We start from the raw sequence: 18887 nt of genomic DNA, 5'->3' as shown, positions 1-18887 counted from the left end.
TCCACTGGGTGGTGGGAGGCGCGGGGGTGAGAGGTAGCAATGGCGTCTGTCAATCTCAGGGTTGACTGTCGCCTAGCTGAAAGTCAAAGGAGAACACGGCACAAGTGGTGGTGGGGTGGGGTGAGGGAGGGAAAGGCGTTAAAAAAAAAAAAGAGGGCGCTAGGAGTGGGGAGGAGGTGGTGATGTGAGACAGGGCAAGGGACCGATGGAGTACTACACGTGTCGTGCTGCAACGGGGTGTTGACCCCAAATAATTTTTTTTTTTCATCGTCAATGACGTAATGAGAATCTCAAAAGGGTGGACAACTGATAGATTTTATTCACGGGGTTTACTTTGTTTCTGCGTATTTGGAAGAATTTTAAGGTTCGGCTTTCTGGGGCGAGAGAGAAATTTTTTTGTTGAAATTTATGATTTTCTTTTTTCCTCTTGCGTTGGGAGAAATCACATGTGGTTGGGTGGAAGGTACTGTTGCGTTAACATTCCCTTCCATTCGGGTGGGATGACTACCCGTTAGACGCACAGGCAATCCTTTCATTCGTCGTCAACAGCCACTTGCAGCTATGTCACGGGGGAGAAGGGGCAAGAGGGGTAGGTGAGACGGTGAGAGGGAGGAGGAGGAGAGGTTGATCGAGTTTGGAGTCAGTTTGTCTCTTCAGTTTGGAAATTCTAATGGAGTTTTTCTCAGAAGCCTCTGTTGACCCTGGGTTAACGGGCATTTGTCAATGATTTTTGTTGAATTTTGAAAGTTCGGGCCCAATTGGACTTTCAAACCGTTAGGAAGTACGTGGAAAATTTGGAGAATTAGAAAGTTTCGTTGTTAAATTTATATTTAAAATTTGATTATTTCAGTTTTACGGAAGAAATTCTCCAGATTTCGGCCAAAATTTTCACTATGGAAAAAAAATATTAAGTTTGAAAATATTTAAATAATTTTTTTTTTCATATGAGACCAAATTTTTCCAAAATGTCTTTACGCAAGTTACTCCACACCCGCAACACCTTAAAAAAAATATATCACACTCCCCCAGTGACGAGGGCCGCCAGCCCCTTGAAATTCCATTGTAAAACGATATCAAGTAGTCACGGCGATTTTGAAGAGTGCACTCAGACTCGTTGGTACGTGTTCGGCCAATTCCCATTCGCATGCAGAAATTCTTCGGCCGGTCCGAGACTCCTGCGTCTTTACTACTTGAACAGGTCCACACGGCTCTTTACTACTAACATTCAATACCCCCTCCCACACAACGTCAAAATGGCCCTCAAGCCCCATCCAAAAATCTCCGAAAAATCCCAGCCCCCCAAATCCTCCATTTCCCATAAAACATCGTAGAAAAAAAAAAATGCCTGCGTTAGGAATAAAAAAAAATGGCCGGATGAATCGAGCGTAATGAATAAACAATGAGCTGCGCTATCAAAGAGGAGTCTCGTTCGAGTATCGCACGTGTGAGGTGCCCATTTCCGAGGTTGAACTAGAAGTTGGACCCCCTCCCCCCAAGGACACTAGAAAAACAGGCCTGCGGGAGTGAGCGGTTTTTTTTTTTTTTTTTTATATTTCTTATAAAATCCAGTGAGGACAGCCTAGAGGCAAAAACCCGGGAGAAGTCAAATCATCGAGAGCGGGCAAAATGTTGAAGGCTCCCCTTTACCCCGACCCACATTGGTCACCCTCCCCCCACCCTCCTTCCCCCCGTCACCCTCATTCAACGATTCCCCCTACCCAGTGGCGAGAGCCAGTCACCGGCTTCCCCTGCTGAACGCTAAAGCCATCGGAGTCAGCTCCCTTCACCCCTCTCTCCCTCACTCACCCATCGACCCCCACCCACCCGCCCTCCGCTCACCGCTCCCTCTAAGCATTTGAGAATGCTCGTGGCTTCCCTCTGTACCTCGCCCCATTGCGGAGGCCCAACAGAGACAGAAAACTTGGTCTCGCTCTGATGCTTCCCTTCTCTCCCCGCTAGGTTATTTTTTTGTCATGATTCTCTCTCGTCACACTCATGGGCAGCCTCCAGACGTTTTTATTAGTTGGAAAGTTTCGTGGGATAGTTTTTTCAGGGTTTTGTCACACCCTGTGGGAATTGGAGAATTATACTGGGGTTTTCATGGTTTAGGGGGTTCTTATTGTCCTGGGGTATCAGTTTTTCGGCCGGTTTTCGGGGGATATCTCGGTGGGGGTGAAAGATAGGAAGATTTTTCCAGAATGTTTTTTATAGAGCACGTCAAGAGCCCGAAAAAAGGTCCCCATCGATATTTCGCTATCTCGAGGGGGTGCGGAGATATCGCGAGTTTATATCTGAATTTTAGAGACGTGCGCCAAGTACGCGTTTCGCCTCCGACCCACATTTTCGCTACCAAATTTAATCCACCCACATGCACTACATGTGCCTATGGATTACGCACATGTAGATCACATAAGCGTCATTAAACTCACCCATACACGCATGTAGAAAAAAAACTGCCCCAAGTACTCGTTTCGATTCCAATAATTTCCAATCACCCTAATCCGTATTTCATATTGACGAGAGCGTGCGTCCATTACAAACAACCACTGGTAAATAATAATAATGCAATCAGCGTGGTAAAACCATCAACGTGCGTTTGTGTTACACTCGCATTGCCGGTGTATACGTGTCAAGGTGGCCAGTACCTAGTCGTGTTCTCGCAACGCGCGCACGATTAACGCGGACAAGGATCGACACAATCAGGAGGTTATAACGGAACACTAACAAGTGCCTCTGTATATACGCAGTGTTGTACCGTGCAGGGTGAAAAACTGCATAAGGAGAGAAGATAAAAAAAAAAAAAGAACAACACTGCGAGTGGATTTATGTGTCCTCAAACAAATGCACATACTCGTCAACTTGGCACTCGATATGGTGTTGCGAGATCAAGGATTAGGATCGTGAGTTGTGTTCATGTTTGTCCAGCAAATTGTTAAAACTCATTGGTGATGATCACTTATTAATGAATTTTACATAATGCTGAGCGGAAAACTTACTTTATGGTCCTAGGACTTAAAACCGCAATTCTAATCTCACCTCGCGGGGTTCACCGGCGATTTTAGGGCCTTGAGGCATAAAATATCGCACGTCGTGGGGACGTAATGTTGAAAATATTTTTTGAGATCAACTCGAACAATTGACAAGTTGTAAATCTCTCAGGGAATAAGGGAAAACACTCGGATTGTTTATGACCTAAACAGCTCAACACGTGGACAACCCGGGGGACAATAGGGCCTTGTCTTTGGGGGAGACCTCTAATCCTGGAGGAATCAAGGACAAGGGACACCCTCGAACGAACCTCTCGGGTAAACCATATCGTATTATCAATCTTTCCAGTCCTTGACTAGAAAGTAAATGTTAAAAATTGAATAAGAATCCAGACGTGAAATTAAACTGACGGAGATAATTATAATCGTCGCCTTCGGCTCGAGTTATAACGTCACATGCGTCAAAGATAATTTTTTTGAAATGCAGAAAATTGAAAATTAATGAGAGTGGGAAACGGGAAAAGCTGCGGTTGAAGACAGATTATTTCACCCTTATATAAAAATTACTAAGCATTACCGAAGCCCCACAGGTTGCCAACCCCTCGAGGAAAGGAAAAAACTAAACAAAAACCCCAGGGTCGATTCACCCGAAGATCGAGGGGCAGAATCTTGTGAAGGACATGCACAAAGGGTAGAGGATGGTATTCGCACTGGGTGTTCGCGTCCCAAAAAGAGAATTAAAAAAAAAAAACAACCGCAAAAACGCGAAGGGACTGTACGAAGGAGGTGGGCGGAACGAGAGAAAAAGGGTTGAGATGGACGCCGGAGGGTTACCGAGGAAGCCGAGAAAGGATTTCAAAACGCCTGTGAAATGTGCTAGAGAGAGACGGAGTTAGAGAGAGGGGGCTGTTACTGCAGCAAGAAAGGAATCGTTATCCCGCCAAGAACAAAGAGACTAAAATAAAAATGCTCGCGCTCTCACGAGGGGGAGCCTCTCACCCCTCATTTCTCGTGCCTATATATACCTCAGTCTCGAGCAAAAAAGAGAGTAGCAGGGGAAGGAAAATAAGTGAGCAGTGGGAATGATTGAGGAAGCCGAAGGGGCAAATTAACTTGGCTTGCTGTTACCGATACATCTCCAACTATTATTTTTACTGTCCATTGAGATTGGATTGTCCATGATGATCCATCCATCCACCATTTTGAAAGGGCTCAAGACAAAATGGCGAGTTGACGTGGCTCTTCAGACTACGACACTGACTAGAAAGCTCCCAATAAGGAATTAGTCGAAGTAATTTTATTACGGATGTCCATTTCATGTTTTCATTGTGGACACGTAGGGTAACCAACACCACTTCCTTTCCCACCTTCAACCACCGAGGGACACCGCTCCCCCAGATTAGATTAGATATATTCGGTCAATGTGGCAGTCACCAAAATCCTCCTATCTTTTGTAACATCCGCCCTTATTGGCCAAATTCCCCCCCTTCACCGGGGGTTAACTCCGAATCGCCCACTTCAGTTATCAAATCCAATAAAATTCGTCTGGGGTTTTTTTCAACCCAGACAAATCCATAACGTGTACAGTTCCGAAAATTGATGGCAATTGCCATTAAAAAAACGTAATTGCTCATTCATAGTTAACTGTAAATACTACATGTCTACAAACAATGGAATAATGCTGAATGAAAGTCTGGTTGATGAAAAAAAAAAAACTAATTATAAAATCCGATGGAGAGGGCCCGGGCTAGGGTGAACGAGGGTGCTCCTCTTAATTTCCTTTCTCTCCCCCCCTCCTCACCCTCTAGCTGGCCACCTAGACAAGGATAGACCCTGCAGAGGGGCCAGAGGGGGGTCGACAAGTGCCTCTAACCTAACCCCATCCTTGTCTAACCCCTCCCTCTCTCTCTCTCCCCACCCCTTGTTCCTCCGGTCGTCCGGCAATAGCCTCACCCAACCCGCTACCAACAACAGTAAAACCCGCGGTATATTTCCAATGTACAACCAGGCATTTAGATGCTATAGCCGATGGAACGAGGGCGCACAGTACACGGGTTTGTCTTATAATCCAAGAACTGGTGATTGCCACATTGAACGGAGTATTCTACTGTACCCAGTGGTAAACAGGGCGTAGGCGATGAGCTTTAGTTTTAACCGCTTGGTGGCGCATAGTCTGTACATACTCACAGGTATACACACACTAGAACGTAAAAGCCCGATTGTGGCGATGTTTAACGAAGTTGGAAAATACGAAGTGCCGAGGGTTGCCGAGTGACTCGGTTAACTTGCTGACATGGCGTCCTAGGCGGACTGGCAACACAAGTCGCGCACCGTCTCCCCCTGAGAGCGTAACCGTTCTGACAACCCCACTCGGTGGGTTTTTTTTTTTAACCAATTACGCATCCTGGAATTTAGGATGCAGAGGTAAGTTTTTTTTCGACTTTTTTTTTATTGTGCTTTTGACAGTTTTTCCGGATATTAATGTGATTTTGTCGGATAAAATGAAGCGGGATTTCGTGGAAAGGAGTGGAATTTATTTGAAAATTATCGGGTGAGAAGGATGTGGGGTGGAGCAGTGAGAGGTACGTCACCCACTGGTTGGTGGGGGGATGGTGAGGAGGGCGGGGAGGGGGTGGGAGGTGGTGTCGTGTGGTTTTTCAATGCGTGTGTCTGTGAAATAATGGAAATTGAATTTTATTTCAGGTGAGAATCGATCGGTTTCAATTTTTTTTTTTTTTTTTTTTTTCTTTCCATTTGTGAGTTGATGGTCTGTGAGTGATTGAGATTTAATGACGAATACATTAAGACGATAATGTTTCAGTGAAGTCGTTATCGTTATCAAAACGGGTGGATATTTTTTTTTTAACCATTGAAATAAAATGTACATCGATGTCACGGGTGCGGGCGCTCTGGGGGCCGTGCAGGGTCGTTGCCATCGGGCGGTGCTACCCCGGCATTACGACGGAATCGATATCGAGGAGAGAGTAGAGAGAGAATTTTTTTTTTTTTAGAGTGAGAGAGAGAGGAAACGAGAGGGGAGAATGAGAGCGCTGAAGACTGGAGGAATGTTAATACTCCTGGTGAGGGCTACAATGCGGGGGAGGAGGGCTGGGGATTGTTTTTTGATTTTCAATGGTGGTTAGGGATTTTTGAGGGTTCATCAATTTTCCCAACAAAACAAGTCAACATGCCCTTTCGATACAAGTCCAGCTCAACACGTGCCCCACAAAAACAAATTACATACAATAGTAATTCAATATTACATTAAAAATGATTCCACGTGGTTTTTAGTCAAGTTTTTACATGAAAAAAATATGAAGAGAAAAATTATATATTAGTACGAATTCTAAATGTAGTACAATCGCATTTATTACTTTAATTATAATTTATTCATCAGCAGCTCAAGGGTGGGAAGGAATTTTTTGGAAAAGATCTTTAAGAAAGAAAAATCTACCAAATCTTTTCCATACAAAAGTACAAAATTACAAAATTTTTCTTATCTCTATGGGGTGTGGATCTGATAAAAAATTGTTAAAATTTTCATCGACTACTATGTTAGCCTGTCGTCAATAAACATTGAGGTGAAGACCAATGTTGAAAGCACAATTTATTGTGGAGATCGGGTGATGAAAAATACCGCATTGAATGGGCTATTTCGTGAGATAAATTTGCATCGTGTAAAATAGTCTTGCCGCCATTTTTGAAGCGTCTCAAGTAGTTACAGAAGGCGCTGGCGCAGACAATTTTGCGCGGTTTTTCAAGGCGCACGTGAGTCGAGATCAAAACAATCTGCAGGGACATAAACAATTGTTTAATTGATGCGGTGGGCAAAATTCAGGGATAAGAGAATGCCGGATAAATTTTCGAAATTTTTTAATGAAATTTAGTCAGTAGATAATGAAGTGTGTCGACTCACTATGTTTTTTACTCATTATCAATTCATACTATCTATCAATTTTATAATTTTATCTACTATATATAAATAGACATCCATAAAAAAAAATTATTACTTTTTTTTTTAAGAAAAATGAAAATTGTCTTAGAGTATTTTTTTTTAAGACAGAGCACATTTATGTTGATTTTTTTCTTATCATAAAATATTCATAGTTTTAAATAGAAAAAAGTTTACAACGTTTGAGGCAATCATTACCCTCTGCTAACCCTCAAGGGATTTTCATAACTTGAGAGAGGGGGGCGGGACCGAGGGGTGGAGAATGTGACTGGAAAGGACTGGAGAATCCCTGGGGTTTGGGGTTAAGGGTTTCAAAGTTAGCCAGGTCTTAACAGTGCTTAAATCATTTTAATTAACATGAATGAAAGGGCATAGGCGGCAACGTCCCGTATGGACACGTCTGGGGTTGATGAGGTCCGACAAAACCTTCACCAAAAACCGCAAAAAACAATCTGTTGATTCAATAATTCAGAAACTATTACACCGACGAGTTCTCGAATCCTCACGAGTTTGTTCAATAATGGCCCCGCAATAATTGAAAACAATTTAATCTGTTTATTAAAAAATTCATGGAATCGACGATTCGAGGATGTCATCACGAATTAAACAAAAATAATTGATTTCATCAAGATATTTTACAAAAAAATTAAAACTCAAAATCCCTTGCAGTAACAAAAAATTAATTTGTTTATTAAATAATTCAAGGACGAATAGTCTGAGAATTTCTCGTCAACGAGTGAATTCCGTTTGAGTTTATCAAAAAAAATAAAAATTAAAAGAAAGGAAGAAATTTGAACCATCGCCAACAAGCCCCTGATAATCTTCGATAATTTTGCAAATCCTAAGTGAATAAAAAATCAACTCCGTATAATCATATTTTTCCCGCACGCATAGAGCCCATAGGCGCCACCAACCAACGCCCCGTGTGGAATATAATACCCGGGGTTGTCCATTTGCCACTTGGATCCGTGTGTTCGTTCTCACTCGGGCTGACTCGTTCCCTCCGACATCCATAAAATCCCGTGGCTCAGTACGATCGGCGTCCATCCTCCCTCCAGGCCAAACCTCCCTCTACCCCTCACCCCCGTCATTGGAGTTTTTCTTACCACCCCCTCTACCCCCTTCCGCCCCTCTCCGACACACCGCCCCCTCTCTTACCCTTTTATGAATATGTGTTGGTTGGTAAAACTCACACGGGCGCGCGCACACTCACCCCCACTCACCTCCTCGACTCCCCCGTTGTCCATTCACCGAGGCTCCTTGCTTCCCCTTCAGTACGTTTCCTTCCCCCGTGGCGCGCGGGTTGCGTGCAACAACTTCGAGGAAACGAAGGCGTACAAAACAATATATATATTTTTTTTTCTGTTCAAGTGAAGTGACGGAGTGATTTTATTTTTATTTTGTGAAATATCCTGCCTGTTTTCGTGGCTTATTTCGAGGAACTCAGGTGAGCGTGCGCTATCAGCGGTTTCTTTTTTTTTTTTCTTCTTTTTTTTTTAATGTTTTTTTCGCTGTTTTGGTTTTTATCCCGGAGACACGTGCGATCGAGTGATTTTCCACTCCTGGTAGCGATTTTTCCGGGTTTTGGGAGGGAACTTTGGGACTCGGAGAGGTGACGGAAATGGCGAGACTGTTTTTTTTTTTAATGCTCCGGTGGTACTCGTGGTGAAGACCTACTTTCGTACGGGAATTCTAACGGTTATTTTTCACTCCCCCTGCGGGGCCGCCTCGCCTCGTTATTTCCGAGGTTTTTGATTGAGGGGAAATTAGCAGGGTTTTTTTTTGAGGGGCAAGAACGGCCGGGTGATGGGGATAGCTCGTGCCACGTGGTGTCACACGCCTTTACTTTGGAGAGATTATCGAACGTGAGGAATTGTCTTGTGCTCAAGAGTTTTGCATTCACGCAGGCATGAGATAGTGAGTTATGAAATGTGGGGATTTTTGGAGACACCCTGGCAATAGGGCTGCGATGAGGAATGTCAAGGATTTTTTTTTTTCATGGAAAATATCTGTTGTTGACCGGGGGTTTTGAAGCGATGGGGGAAAATCGGCCGATGAGATATCGGCGCCCGGGTTGTCATTTTGGGGTTTAAAAGGAAATGTCATTAGTGAAAATCAAATCGTTCTATCTATAGATTTCTTCTAATTGATTTTGAGATAAACGTAATTTTGGCTTTATTTTGTAAGGGAGAGTGATTAAAATTTTTATTAACTAGAAATTAACAGAGCAGAAATTTAATTTTTAAATTCATTTTGAAGATTTTTTTGGAACTCTCGAATGAGATGTCACTCGTGGAAATCGCATCATTCAATCGATAAATATCGAAGATTGAGAGCGTTCTCCAACTTCAGTAATATTTTTTTATCGGTTTTGTGATAATGCGAGTTTTATTTTTATTTCGTTCCACAAATTCACGAATAGGTCATCATCGCGGGGCTATACACCATGATTTCCGGGTGGCTCGATTATTATATTTATTTAACTAAAATTTCTTTAAAAAACAAATAGGTAATTCAGATAAATTTTCTTGGGAATCCAAATACATTAATTTAAAAAATCACAGCAAATTCAAATTGAATATAAAAATTCCATCAACTCCAAGAATTGAATTTTACCACCAGTAAAAATTTTTCAACATCGATTACCTCTCAATTCTCCAATAAAGTAAAAAAAATCCTCAAATATCAACCCCCGGATTCCGAAATTATTCACATCAAACACCATTTCCGGTGGGAGCCCCTTGAAAATAGTTCCGGAATGGCGCATTAGTCTCGAGAAAAAAAAAATCTCCCCAATCAACAGCAAAAATAACAAGTGCACCGTACCAAATCCGCCCCACGTGCAACCCTACCTCTCCTTCTCTCTCTTCCTCCCCAATTCAATTACCATGCATTTCCTGCGGGTTGAGATTTAAAATAGCGTGACGATTTTATCGCTGAGGGGTTGATTACCAGCACCCACTATTAGAACATCAGCATTCACATGCCATGACTCTTGGGAACTGCACGGGGGCGAGGTAATAACAGAAATAAATGAGGGGATGGCCCGGGTGAAGGAAGGCTTCGGGACGAAAATACATCCCGTGCGCGAGAGCCGTCTGACTCTCTCCTGTTCTGGGGCTAAATAAATTCATTCAATAATCGCCTGGTAAAATCATTGAATTCCAACGAAAATTAATTTCAATGAAATACATCCGGAACATGTGATGACAAAATTTATTTGATTAAAAAATTTTTTTATGAGTGCGGACAGGAATATTTTGGGTGGAAATAACATAGAGAGTTATTTTCTCACCTGATGAATATAATTTTATCAACAATATTTTCATTTTCATTATCATCAGGGGTGATTGTTGGTGAATATTATTATTGTCGTAATTGTTTGGGGGGAGGGGGGGGAATAATTATCGTGCACCAGAGCGAAAAGGAAAAGTTGAAAAAGGGGGTGTCTCACCAAGCGAAAAGTTTCACAGTCTTGTGTTTCCGTGAATGCACCTGCAGGTGAAGATAGACCTCTGGATGAATTTTTATTCCCATCGGACAATTTGATGGGCTGTCTAAGGCTCTACCCTCGGGGTTGTGAATGCGACCCTTCTTATACCCCGGAGCCGTTTAGATCTCAGGGTTGGCTGACTCAAGGCATTTCCGGGAATACACCTGTCTGGTTCAGTCTATTTCTCTTAGGTATTCTAGTGGTGCTCATCCCCCCGTGGGCTTTATTTATTACTGTTCGGTGAGCTTTCCAGGGGTAGAAGAAATTCAATGGGGAAATTAGTTGAGGAGATTTTTCCAAGAAATGTACATTTTTTTTTTTGTTTTATTTTTTATTATCAAAGGATTATTTTTATTGGGGGTAAAGATTTAATTAGACATATTTACGATTTTAGGGGGTTATAGTTTATTTCGAAATTCGATGATTAGTCATTAGGGTTGAAGGAACTTTTTTTTTTATTTTCATTATAAAAAAATGACTTATGGAGAGAGTAAAAAAGAGAAATGTTTAATGGTCAATATCTTGGGTTCCAACGACACGATTTTCTCAACTCAATTATTATTTCAAATCTATTCAAAATATCTGCTCAATGAACTGAGAATCAATCGATTTCACTCCGCTGATTCCGCGTTATTGGCCCTTGAAGACACCCTAGTTTCTGTCGAACATTTTATCACTTTGTGGTTTTTTTTTATTGATTTCAATTCTCATCTCGCTTTTCACTCGATGAATAGTTGAGTGACACTCACGATTACTCGAAGTGTCTCGAAAGCGTCATAATGATCACCGGGAAATCCACGACTGATGGAAAATGATTAGGGATTATTTTTTGCATTAAATTTATTTCGTTACTCCATCAGAAATTTCTTTCAACGGCGTAAAAACAGTGGTAATCGTATGGTCCTGTTGATGATTCATTCGGGATCTGGATAATTAAAGTTTAAAGTTTTCCTCGTCAACATATTTTGCCTCTTACATTGTGGGGATTATACTAGGTGGTTGGGATGTGGCACTGAAGGGATTCGGCGAAATTGTGGTTGAGTGGATGACTCAGACTTTGTGCATAATTATCTCGTGGGGAGAAATTTGTCTTTCACAATGGGCATGACTATCGTAACCCCCATATCTTCACCGTTATGATTCACTCGGTATTACCGACAGATATTGAATCAAGGAAGTTCAGGGGGAAAAATATTATTCCAGGAGTACAGGATAAAAATTAAATTCCTAGATTTTTTCTTCTTCGGATTATTTTTTACAAAATTAGCAAAAGCTAATGAGTGAATGAGGAAAAAAAATACAATCCGCAGAGTGACATTTTGAATTTTTCTGCTCTTTTAGGAGATATTCTCCCACATTTAAAAGTGAAGTTTGATTTCGAAATATCAAATCATTTCATCGTGTGATATTGAATTTCGAAGAATTAATTTTTCTCTCTTCTTTGAGAACTTCTTTGGACCTGAAGTGATGGATTAAAATATTTTTTGTTATCTCTATCCAATAACATATTCAACACATATTCATATTTTTTAAAAAAATTTATATCACATTTTCACGACAATTCAATGAGGTTAATGAAGTCTCAATATTGAAAGTCCCCCAAATGAATAACGACAAAAAGCCTGACGTTAAATCCCCCCTCCCCCTCCCTCCCACGGTATAAAATACCTCGGCCCGTCCCTGGATAAAACAATGATGGCATGTATCGTGCCCCAGTTACACCTGGAATTCCTGAGTAATCGGCGTTATCAGCAAAACTCCCTGAAGCCCCTAAAAATCTCGAACGATTCCATTACCACTGCTCAATGCCTTCCAATCACAATTGAATAACGCTAAACGACAGTTTAATTGCCACCATTGAAAAACCATTCGCCTCCTAAATGACGATTCCGTCATTAGAAAGGGGGGAAGCGTGGTATTTTTTTTTCCTCAAACTTCTCAAATCCTACGCCATTGGTGGGGTCGAGGTCGAGGGCAGTTAATCGTTGTGAAAGAGTGTGCGCGGAGGAAGACGGAGGGTGAGGTTGAATTTTGCATGAGCTGTGGTAACAAATGTACGCTTCAAGAGGAAAATAAAAAAAAAATATAAAATAAAGCATCCGCGATACTTCAATAAAACATAACCCCCCGTGTCATCGGGACGATTTGCTAGTTCTGCGCCAATGGGACTCTAAAAGGTCGTCAACAATCCGCTCTGTTCGAGGGGGCGGTGATATGGCTAAGGTCACCGAAATATTTTTCCTCTCATCCTCTCAATAAATTTCGGAATATTCACGTCGCGTCCCCTACAGCCACGTGGAATATCAAATTAAAATTCACCGGAAACTGGGAATTTTTTGGGGATTAGGGCAATTTGGGGGTGTGAGGTATTTTTTTTTTCTTTTGGTCTATGGCGAAGGGGTTGAGAATTTTCAGAATATTCGGGCACTTTCGGGCATCTTACGTTTTTTGAGTTTAATGTTTACAAAATTGGGAGTTTATTAAGACTAAAAAAATGGTGAAAAACAAAAATAATAAGTCAGTTGTGGCTTTTTAAACAAAATAATTTTGCAAGATTTTTCGTTATTTCTAAATTTATGAAAGTTTTCATTCGTATATTACGAAGCACCCCTAAACTTTCACTCCCCTCCCCAGCTCAAAGCGCAACTAAACCCCCCCGAGGGGAAGTTTAGAAAAAAAAAACAAGTTAAACCAGAATTCCTCAGTGAAAAAAAAAAAACTCCCTTCCCCGACGCCACTGGCCTTAAGGTTTTTCAAGCATACGACAACGGCAACGTTGTCTCGGTATCTTCTAGAGAGCCCTGGGGAGGTAAAAATGGCGCACGGAGGCAGGAAGGGTAGTAGGTATAGTCTGGCCGAGTCGACTGGAATGGTGTAAGCCGGTGAGAGCCAACGAAAGAGTGAAAAAGGAGACCAGATAAACCGAGACGGCAAATAAATACAAGCCCGCGAGTCCAAAGGGGGTCTCTCGTGGAGGGAAAAGAGGGTCGAGTGAGGGTTGAGCGACCAATGGGCGAGCGACTGGGCCCGCGTTGTGCGTGAGGTTTCCTTCACTTCGTCTCGTGCATTAACTCTCCCTCCATCCCCCTTCTCTTCCTCCCTCCTCACGCCCCTACCCACCATCTGTCTCACTCACTCTGCAGTTTAGCATGAGTGTTAAAACAGCAAAATCCCTCTTGGCTAAACGAGGAAGAAGGCGCGCAAGCCTCACAGACGAGACGTGTTTGCACGAGGGGTCAGGAGGGGTCGCAAAGTATCATAAACTCGCCGCGGAAGGAATTAAAAATATATATATTATTCAAGGAATTATCGTACAACTGCAACTTCATCACTAATTGACGTTAAATGAGGGAACATTTTTCATTCACCAATAATCGAGTGAATATTTTCCACATTATCCCCCTTAAAATTTTCATGGGGTTAGGGCTAACAATAATCCTGCACAAAGTTCTAAAATGCAGTCTCGATGAATGTAGGACACATCACGCAGTGTGTGCGCCTCCGGCATCGCAGCAGCTATGCCCTCTCCCCCATTTTTTTTTCCCTCCTCCTCCTGCCCCCCCTCCCCATCCCTCGTCTTTCCCTCCCACCCCTCCCACCGCCGATATGTGCCACAAGTCAGTGCCGGCAATTCTCCGTTAACTTCACTACCTGGTTTGTGTATTATACTCACTCTTTACCACTCACCTTCTCACACAAGAGCATCGGATATGCCCTCAGTCTAACGGAATGAAAAATCATCTGTGCGTGAATATTCATGAGGATGTACATCCCCGAGAGACAAATAAAATGGTGAAGTATTGGGCGAGAGAGAGAGGGGGGCGAGGGCGAGGGGATAAATAATATTAAAAAAAAAAACAACTGGCGAGGGAGTTGCATACGTTTTAGAGCTGTGTGGAGAGATAGAGAGGTATAAACACGTACGAGGAACGTGTACACTGTCGGGGTTCGAGGAAGAACGAACAGCGGGACTCGGAGAGGGATGTGGGGAGAGGGTGGTAGAGAGGGCAGGAGGGAGGCGAGGCTGGGCGACGCGACGCGTTGATCGTTCCAAGCACATCCTGGCACTCCCCCCAGTTTTTCGTGCTGAGGGGTGGGGTGACAAGGGGGAGAGATATCCGAGAGGCCGTTTCGACGTGTCGAGGAGTCGAGATGGTGCTTATATCACTGGGATTCTCATTTTTTCTTTTTCACGTCAACTTTCTTTTGTAGTTTTTTCACGGGTTTTGGTGGAAATTTAGGGTGGGCGACGGGGAGGGTTTACTGGAGTATGGTCATTGAATTAGTTAGGAAAATGTTGATAAGGGAGAATGGAGTATATTTGATGTCTTTGATTGTCCATAAATTGAGAAGTGAAGAGACAATTTTTCGATATTTATTTTCATTTTGAAGATATTCTTTGAAACTTTGTGATGAGACTTGACTCGTTGAAATCGTATCATTCGGTGACGAGATATGGACGATTAAAGGCGTTGGAAAAAGCGAAGCTGATGTCGAGAATTGGTTAGAGGGGATAGTCGAGTTTTCTACTCGCCCTGCCACGCGGCGCTTGGCCTTCGTTGAACTAACAATGAAAAATATCATCAGGAGTATTCTACCGTTTAACTACCGATGAAAAATATCAAGTGGAATATTTTCCCATTGAACTACTCATGAAAGTATTGATGAATGACCGAGACGATTTTTCAGAGTTTTTCAGTTTCCAGATATTGCTTTAATCGTCGACATTGCATCATTCCTTGTTGATATATAAACAAATCAGTGGTAAAATGGTTCGAGTAGATATTGGCTATTGAACAGCTTTCAATGAATTCTAAAACTGCAAAATATTTTTCAAGGCCTTCATGAAAAATTCGCTCTTTAGTTGAGCAAAGCAATTTATTTATTCATAGATATGCCTTGAAAACTGAGTAAAGATCGAATCATTAAACCACTTTACCCTGGAATGACGAAAACAAAACGAATCATCCAGCAGCCGTTCTGAATTATTTTAGAAGGGATTAGTCAAGTATTCAACGCTCCCTATCACGAGGCAATCGACTTGGCTTCCTTGAGCTCCGACCTCGATACTCAGAAATTCGGTCGGCGTATGAAGCAACCCCCGTTATCCACGTCCTCCACTGAAATTCCCAATTTCCACTGCACAAACGCAAGAGTCGCATTCCAAGGGTGTGAACGAAAAAAAAAAAAACCCCCCATCTTCACCCTCACCCAGACTGTTGAGCCTCGCCTTCAGCCTCTCAATTCCAACCAGTCGGATGAATCATCACCCCTCAGCCCAAATAAAAAAAAATATATATATATCCCTGAATAAGTCTCGCTGGTTACAATCCCCAGCGACAAAACCATTCTCAACATGGCGGTCATCACCCAACTCTCTAACCTCCACACCCAAGCGCATGCGCAACTCCCTCGTTACTTTTATCGCTCCCTCTGAGCTTCACATCGCAGGCATCAAATCACCCAACAAATCCAAAACACGTTGCCCCAGATGACCATCGTCATACATCACTCCAAAAACTCCTTATTCCTTCGTTTCACAATTGACGAAGAAAAAAAAATCACCAGCCTCTTGCACAATGTTTATTTATTTGCCCTGTTCCGTAACCGGGTGTATCATCGTGCACGCACAAGTGTACGTGACGCCATGAATGCCACGAATTCAGTCTTTTTTATATTATTATTTTTTTTTTTTATTGTGGAGATGCGTGGATGACAGTAAGAAATATCCTCAGGCGATGTCTAGGCATTCACTCGGGGCGGTGGTGCGGAAGCGGGAGTCGAAGGTGAAGCCACCGATGGAGTTGAAAAAAAAAATAATAATAATCATGAGAAGGGGGTACGCGTTTTTTCTCACTCTGAAAAACCGCCGGTACATTATCTCGCACTTTGTCCCACTGTCGGTATCCCCCCTCCCTCTCCCGCCACACCGATTCGTCACTATCTCTGTCTCACAAACCTAGCGGGCAATAACGATTACGCAATGCGTGGCCGTGAGAGAGGCTCCTCGTGCCACTCTGTTACTTCAATCCACTGGTTTTCTACACACATATCTCTCTCTCTCTCTCAGTCACTCACTCACTCTGACTCTTTATGGATGTTAAGTCACTCAGTATGCTCCGTTCCAATATGTGTTTGTCTTCTTCACCTCTCGCATAACTCACGCTGAGTTAACATGCAGAGGGAATTTGTACGTATTGGTGGGGCTGGAGGGGAAAGGAGGGGGAGAGGAGAGAGAGGTTATGTGTGTGGTTCGAGGGGCTCTGCCCACGCGAGGGTGTGGGTGAGGGACTTGTTTTGTTGAGGGAGTCAACCGCTCAATGACACGTACCGATGGAAAAACCATTGGATTGGATAACAATATTCCTTTGATGTGGGCTTTCATGACGACCGAGGTTTCTCAATGGGGCGGTGGGGGAGGGTAATTCGGTGGATACGGTGAAGTTCGAAGTTTGGATGGGTTTTTGGGAAATGTGAAGGACACAGCCCTCGGATAAGGTACTGTTGAAATATTTCGAGGAGTGGAAAAATTAATTAATTGCTTTGACTAAGGTTAGTTGATGGTGGAGATGCTGAGGTATTATTTGATGATTTTGGGGACCGATCAGCGGCCATATTGATAGAAAATAGGGGAAGGGGTCCAGGCTCGTTTATTTAACTGGTGGAAAATAGTGCATTGCGTTGGATGTCGGAGGAATTTTGGGGAAATATCGCGAGGACTAAGGGATATATTGAAATTGTAGAAAATTTTTTCTCTTCAACGTAACACAAAGTTTCTGATAACCATTTTCCTATCGGCCTTGGATTCTTAGATACTCATCAACGAACGATTGAATCTTAAAATCGACTTTCTTGTGTTCCTCGATCTCGATATGAATTTAATGAAAAAAAAATTTATTCAACATTATGAACTGTATTTTTGGGGCACCTGTTGAATTTTAGTTTATTTACCGTTACAGTGACTTCCATAATACCGTTTTACCTTTTACCACCGGGGGTATACACCAGAACAAGTGTTGGTAATCTCGAAAAACCGGCGTACCGTTTAAATTAATACCCCCTCGGTGTATCAAAAAGGTATCGATTCTTTGGGGGGGATGGGGGGGGGGCTGAGAAGTACCGTTTTCACTTGAACATAAACGAAACCTCAACATGATGAAATGAGATTTTTTTTTCTCACCTCGCTCGACAAACACCAATGCTGGCTTTTTTATCTCACCAGTCAGTCTCACTTCGGGGCGTTGTCTGACGTTGGTGGGGAAGTACGTGAACAACAAGGGTTCGCCGGATAAAAAAAAAAATTGTGCGCAATTTCACGGGAGAAGGCGACAAAATACTGCGCGCGATTTTTTTTTTGTCTCATTAAGAGCTTAATAGTGTTTACACTGTAGTTACAGAACTACAACATAAATTTTTGCATCAATAAAACGTGGCAAAACGTCATTCATAAATTCATAAATAATAATTAATAGCTTTATTAGTCGTTTGACGAAAAAATAAAAACTAGTCCAGTGGATTGAACCGTTTGAATATTTTCATTTTCCATGGAAGTAATGAATTTCCTTTGAAAGATCGAATCCCATAAAATGGGTAAATTTCCCCCTTATGAATATTTTATGAAATAAAAAAAAATGTACGCATTTTTTATTCTCATTAAAGTCATTTGTATTTACAAAAGTGCAGCATAAATTTTCAGAGTAATAAAACGTTGGAAAACGTCAGCCACAAATTCATAAGATATAATTGATACCTTTATTGACTCGCAGGAGAAAAATTATTTTTTAAAAATAGAAACTAGTTTTGTTGACTATTTTTTTTATTTTTGACTGACTGATAAAACTAATGAGCTTCATTTGGGAGTGAGAGCTCATAAAATGTTTCAATTTCCCTACATAAACATCGAAATTCCATACTTTATCGAATAATAAACTGTCGAGATTTTTTTCCCAATTTTTTATTTCCATTAAGACTCTATGAAGTGTCTGCAAATCGTAAACATAAATTTTCGGAAGGATAGAACGTGGCGAAACGTCATTTCATAAATAACAATTAATATCTCTATTACTCATAGCCGCAAAAAATAGAATAACGACCACAATATGAATATCAGGTCCCTATTTTTTAAATAAAAAAACATATTTTAATAAAATATTCGATAAATGAAGGAAAATCCCTGCGAGAGAGAATTGAAAAAAATCCTTTCAACAAAAGATATCCCATTAATTCCAAAAAATTAATTTTGATTAAATTCCCATAACTGTTCACAGAACAGCAATATAAATTTTCCCATCAATAAAACATGGCAAAGCGTCATTCAACAATTCATAAATAACACTTAATCCATCTGTTACTCGCGAGCGAAAAATTTAAAAAAAAACTAGTTCTACCGCTTCACCAAATGCCTATATTAATTTCCGACGAACTGCTGAAATCAATAACATTTGAGAGTGAGAGC

At 41.8% G+C, this 18887-nt stretch overlaps 1 protein-coding gene across 14 annotated transcripts in view; it reads left to right on the top strand.

Moving 5' to 3' along the window:
- The window catches only part of LOC135160483 (protein tramtrack, alpha isoform-like), a 60026-nt gene that overhangs the window by 17160 nt on the left and 23979 nt on the right, over positions 1 to 18887 (top strand). Inside the window, exon 1 of one of the 14 annotated variants that reach the window (XM_064117061.1) lies at positions 5137 to 5411. The exons of 7 other annotated variants lie outside the window; for them this stretch is intronic. The gene's annotated coding sequence lies outside the window, so the exon portion shown is untranslated. Of the gene's footprint in view, positions 1 to 5136; positions 5412 to 8229; positions 8387 to 14085; positions 14225 to 16865; positions 16931 to 18887 lie in introns of those variants that run through there. 6 more of the 14 variants (XM_064117058.1, XM_064117072.1, XM_064117071.1 and 3 more) reach the window with 6 other exon arrangements.

The sequence above is a fragment of the Diachasmimorpha longicaudata genome, chromosome 3 (assembly GCF_034640455.1).
Source record: "Diachasmimorpha longicaudata isolate KC_UGA_2023 chromosome 3, iyDiaLong2, whole genome shotgun sequence".
Classification (NCBI taxonomy): Eukaryota; Metazoa; Arthropoda; class Insecta; order Hymenoptera; family Braconidae; genus Diachasmimorpha; species Diachasmimorpha longicaudata.
This window is presented reverse-complemented; position numbering and strand designations above follow the sequence as displayed.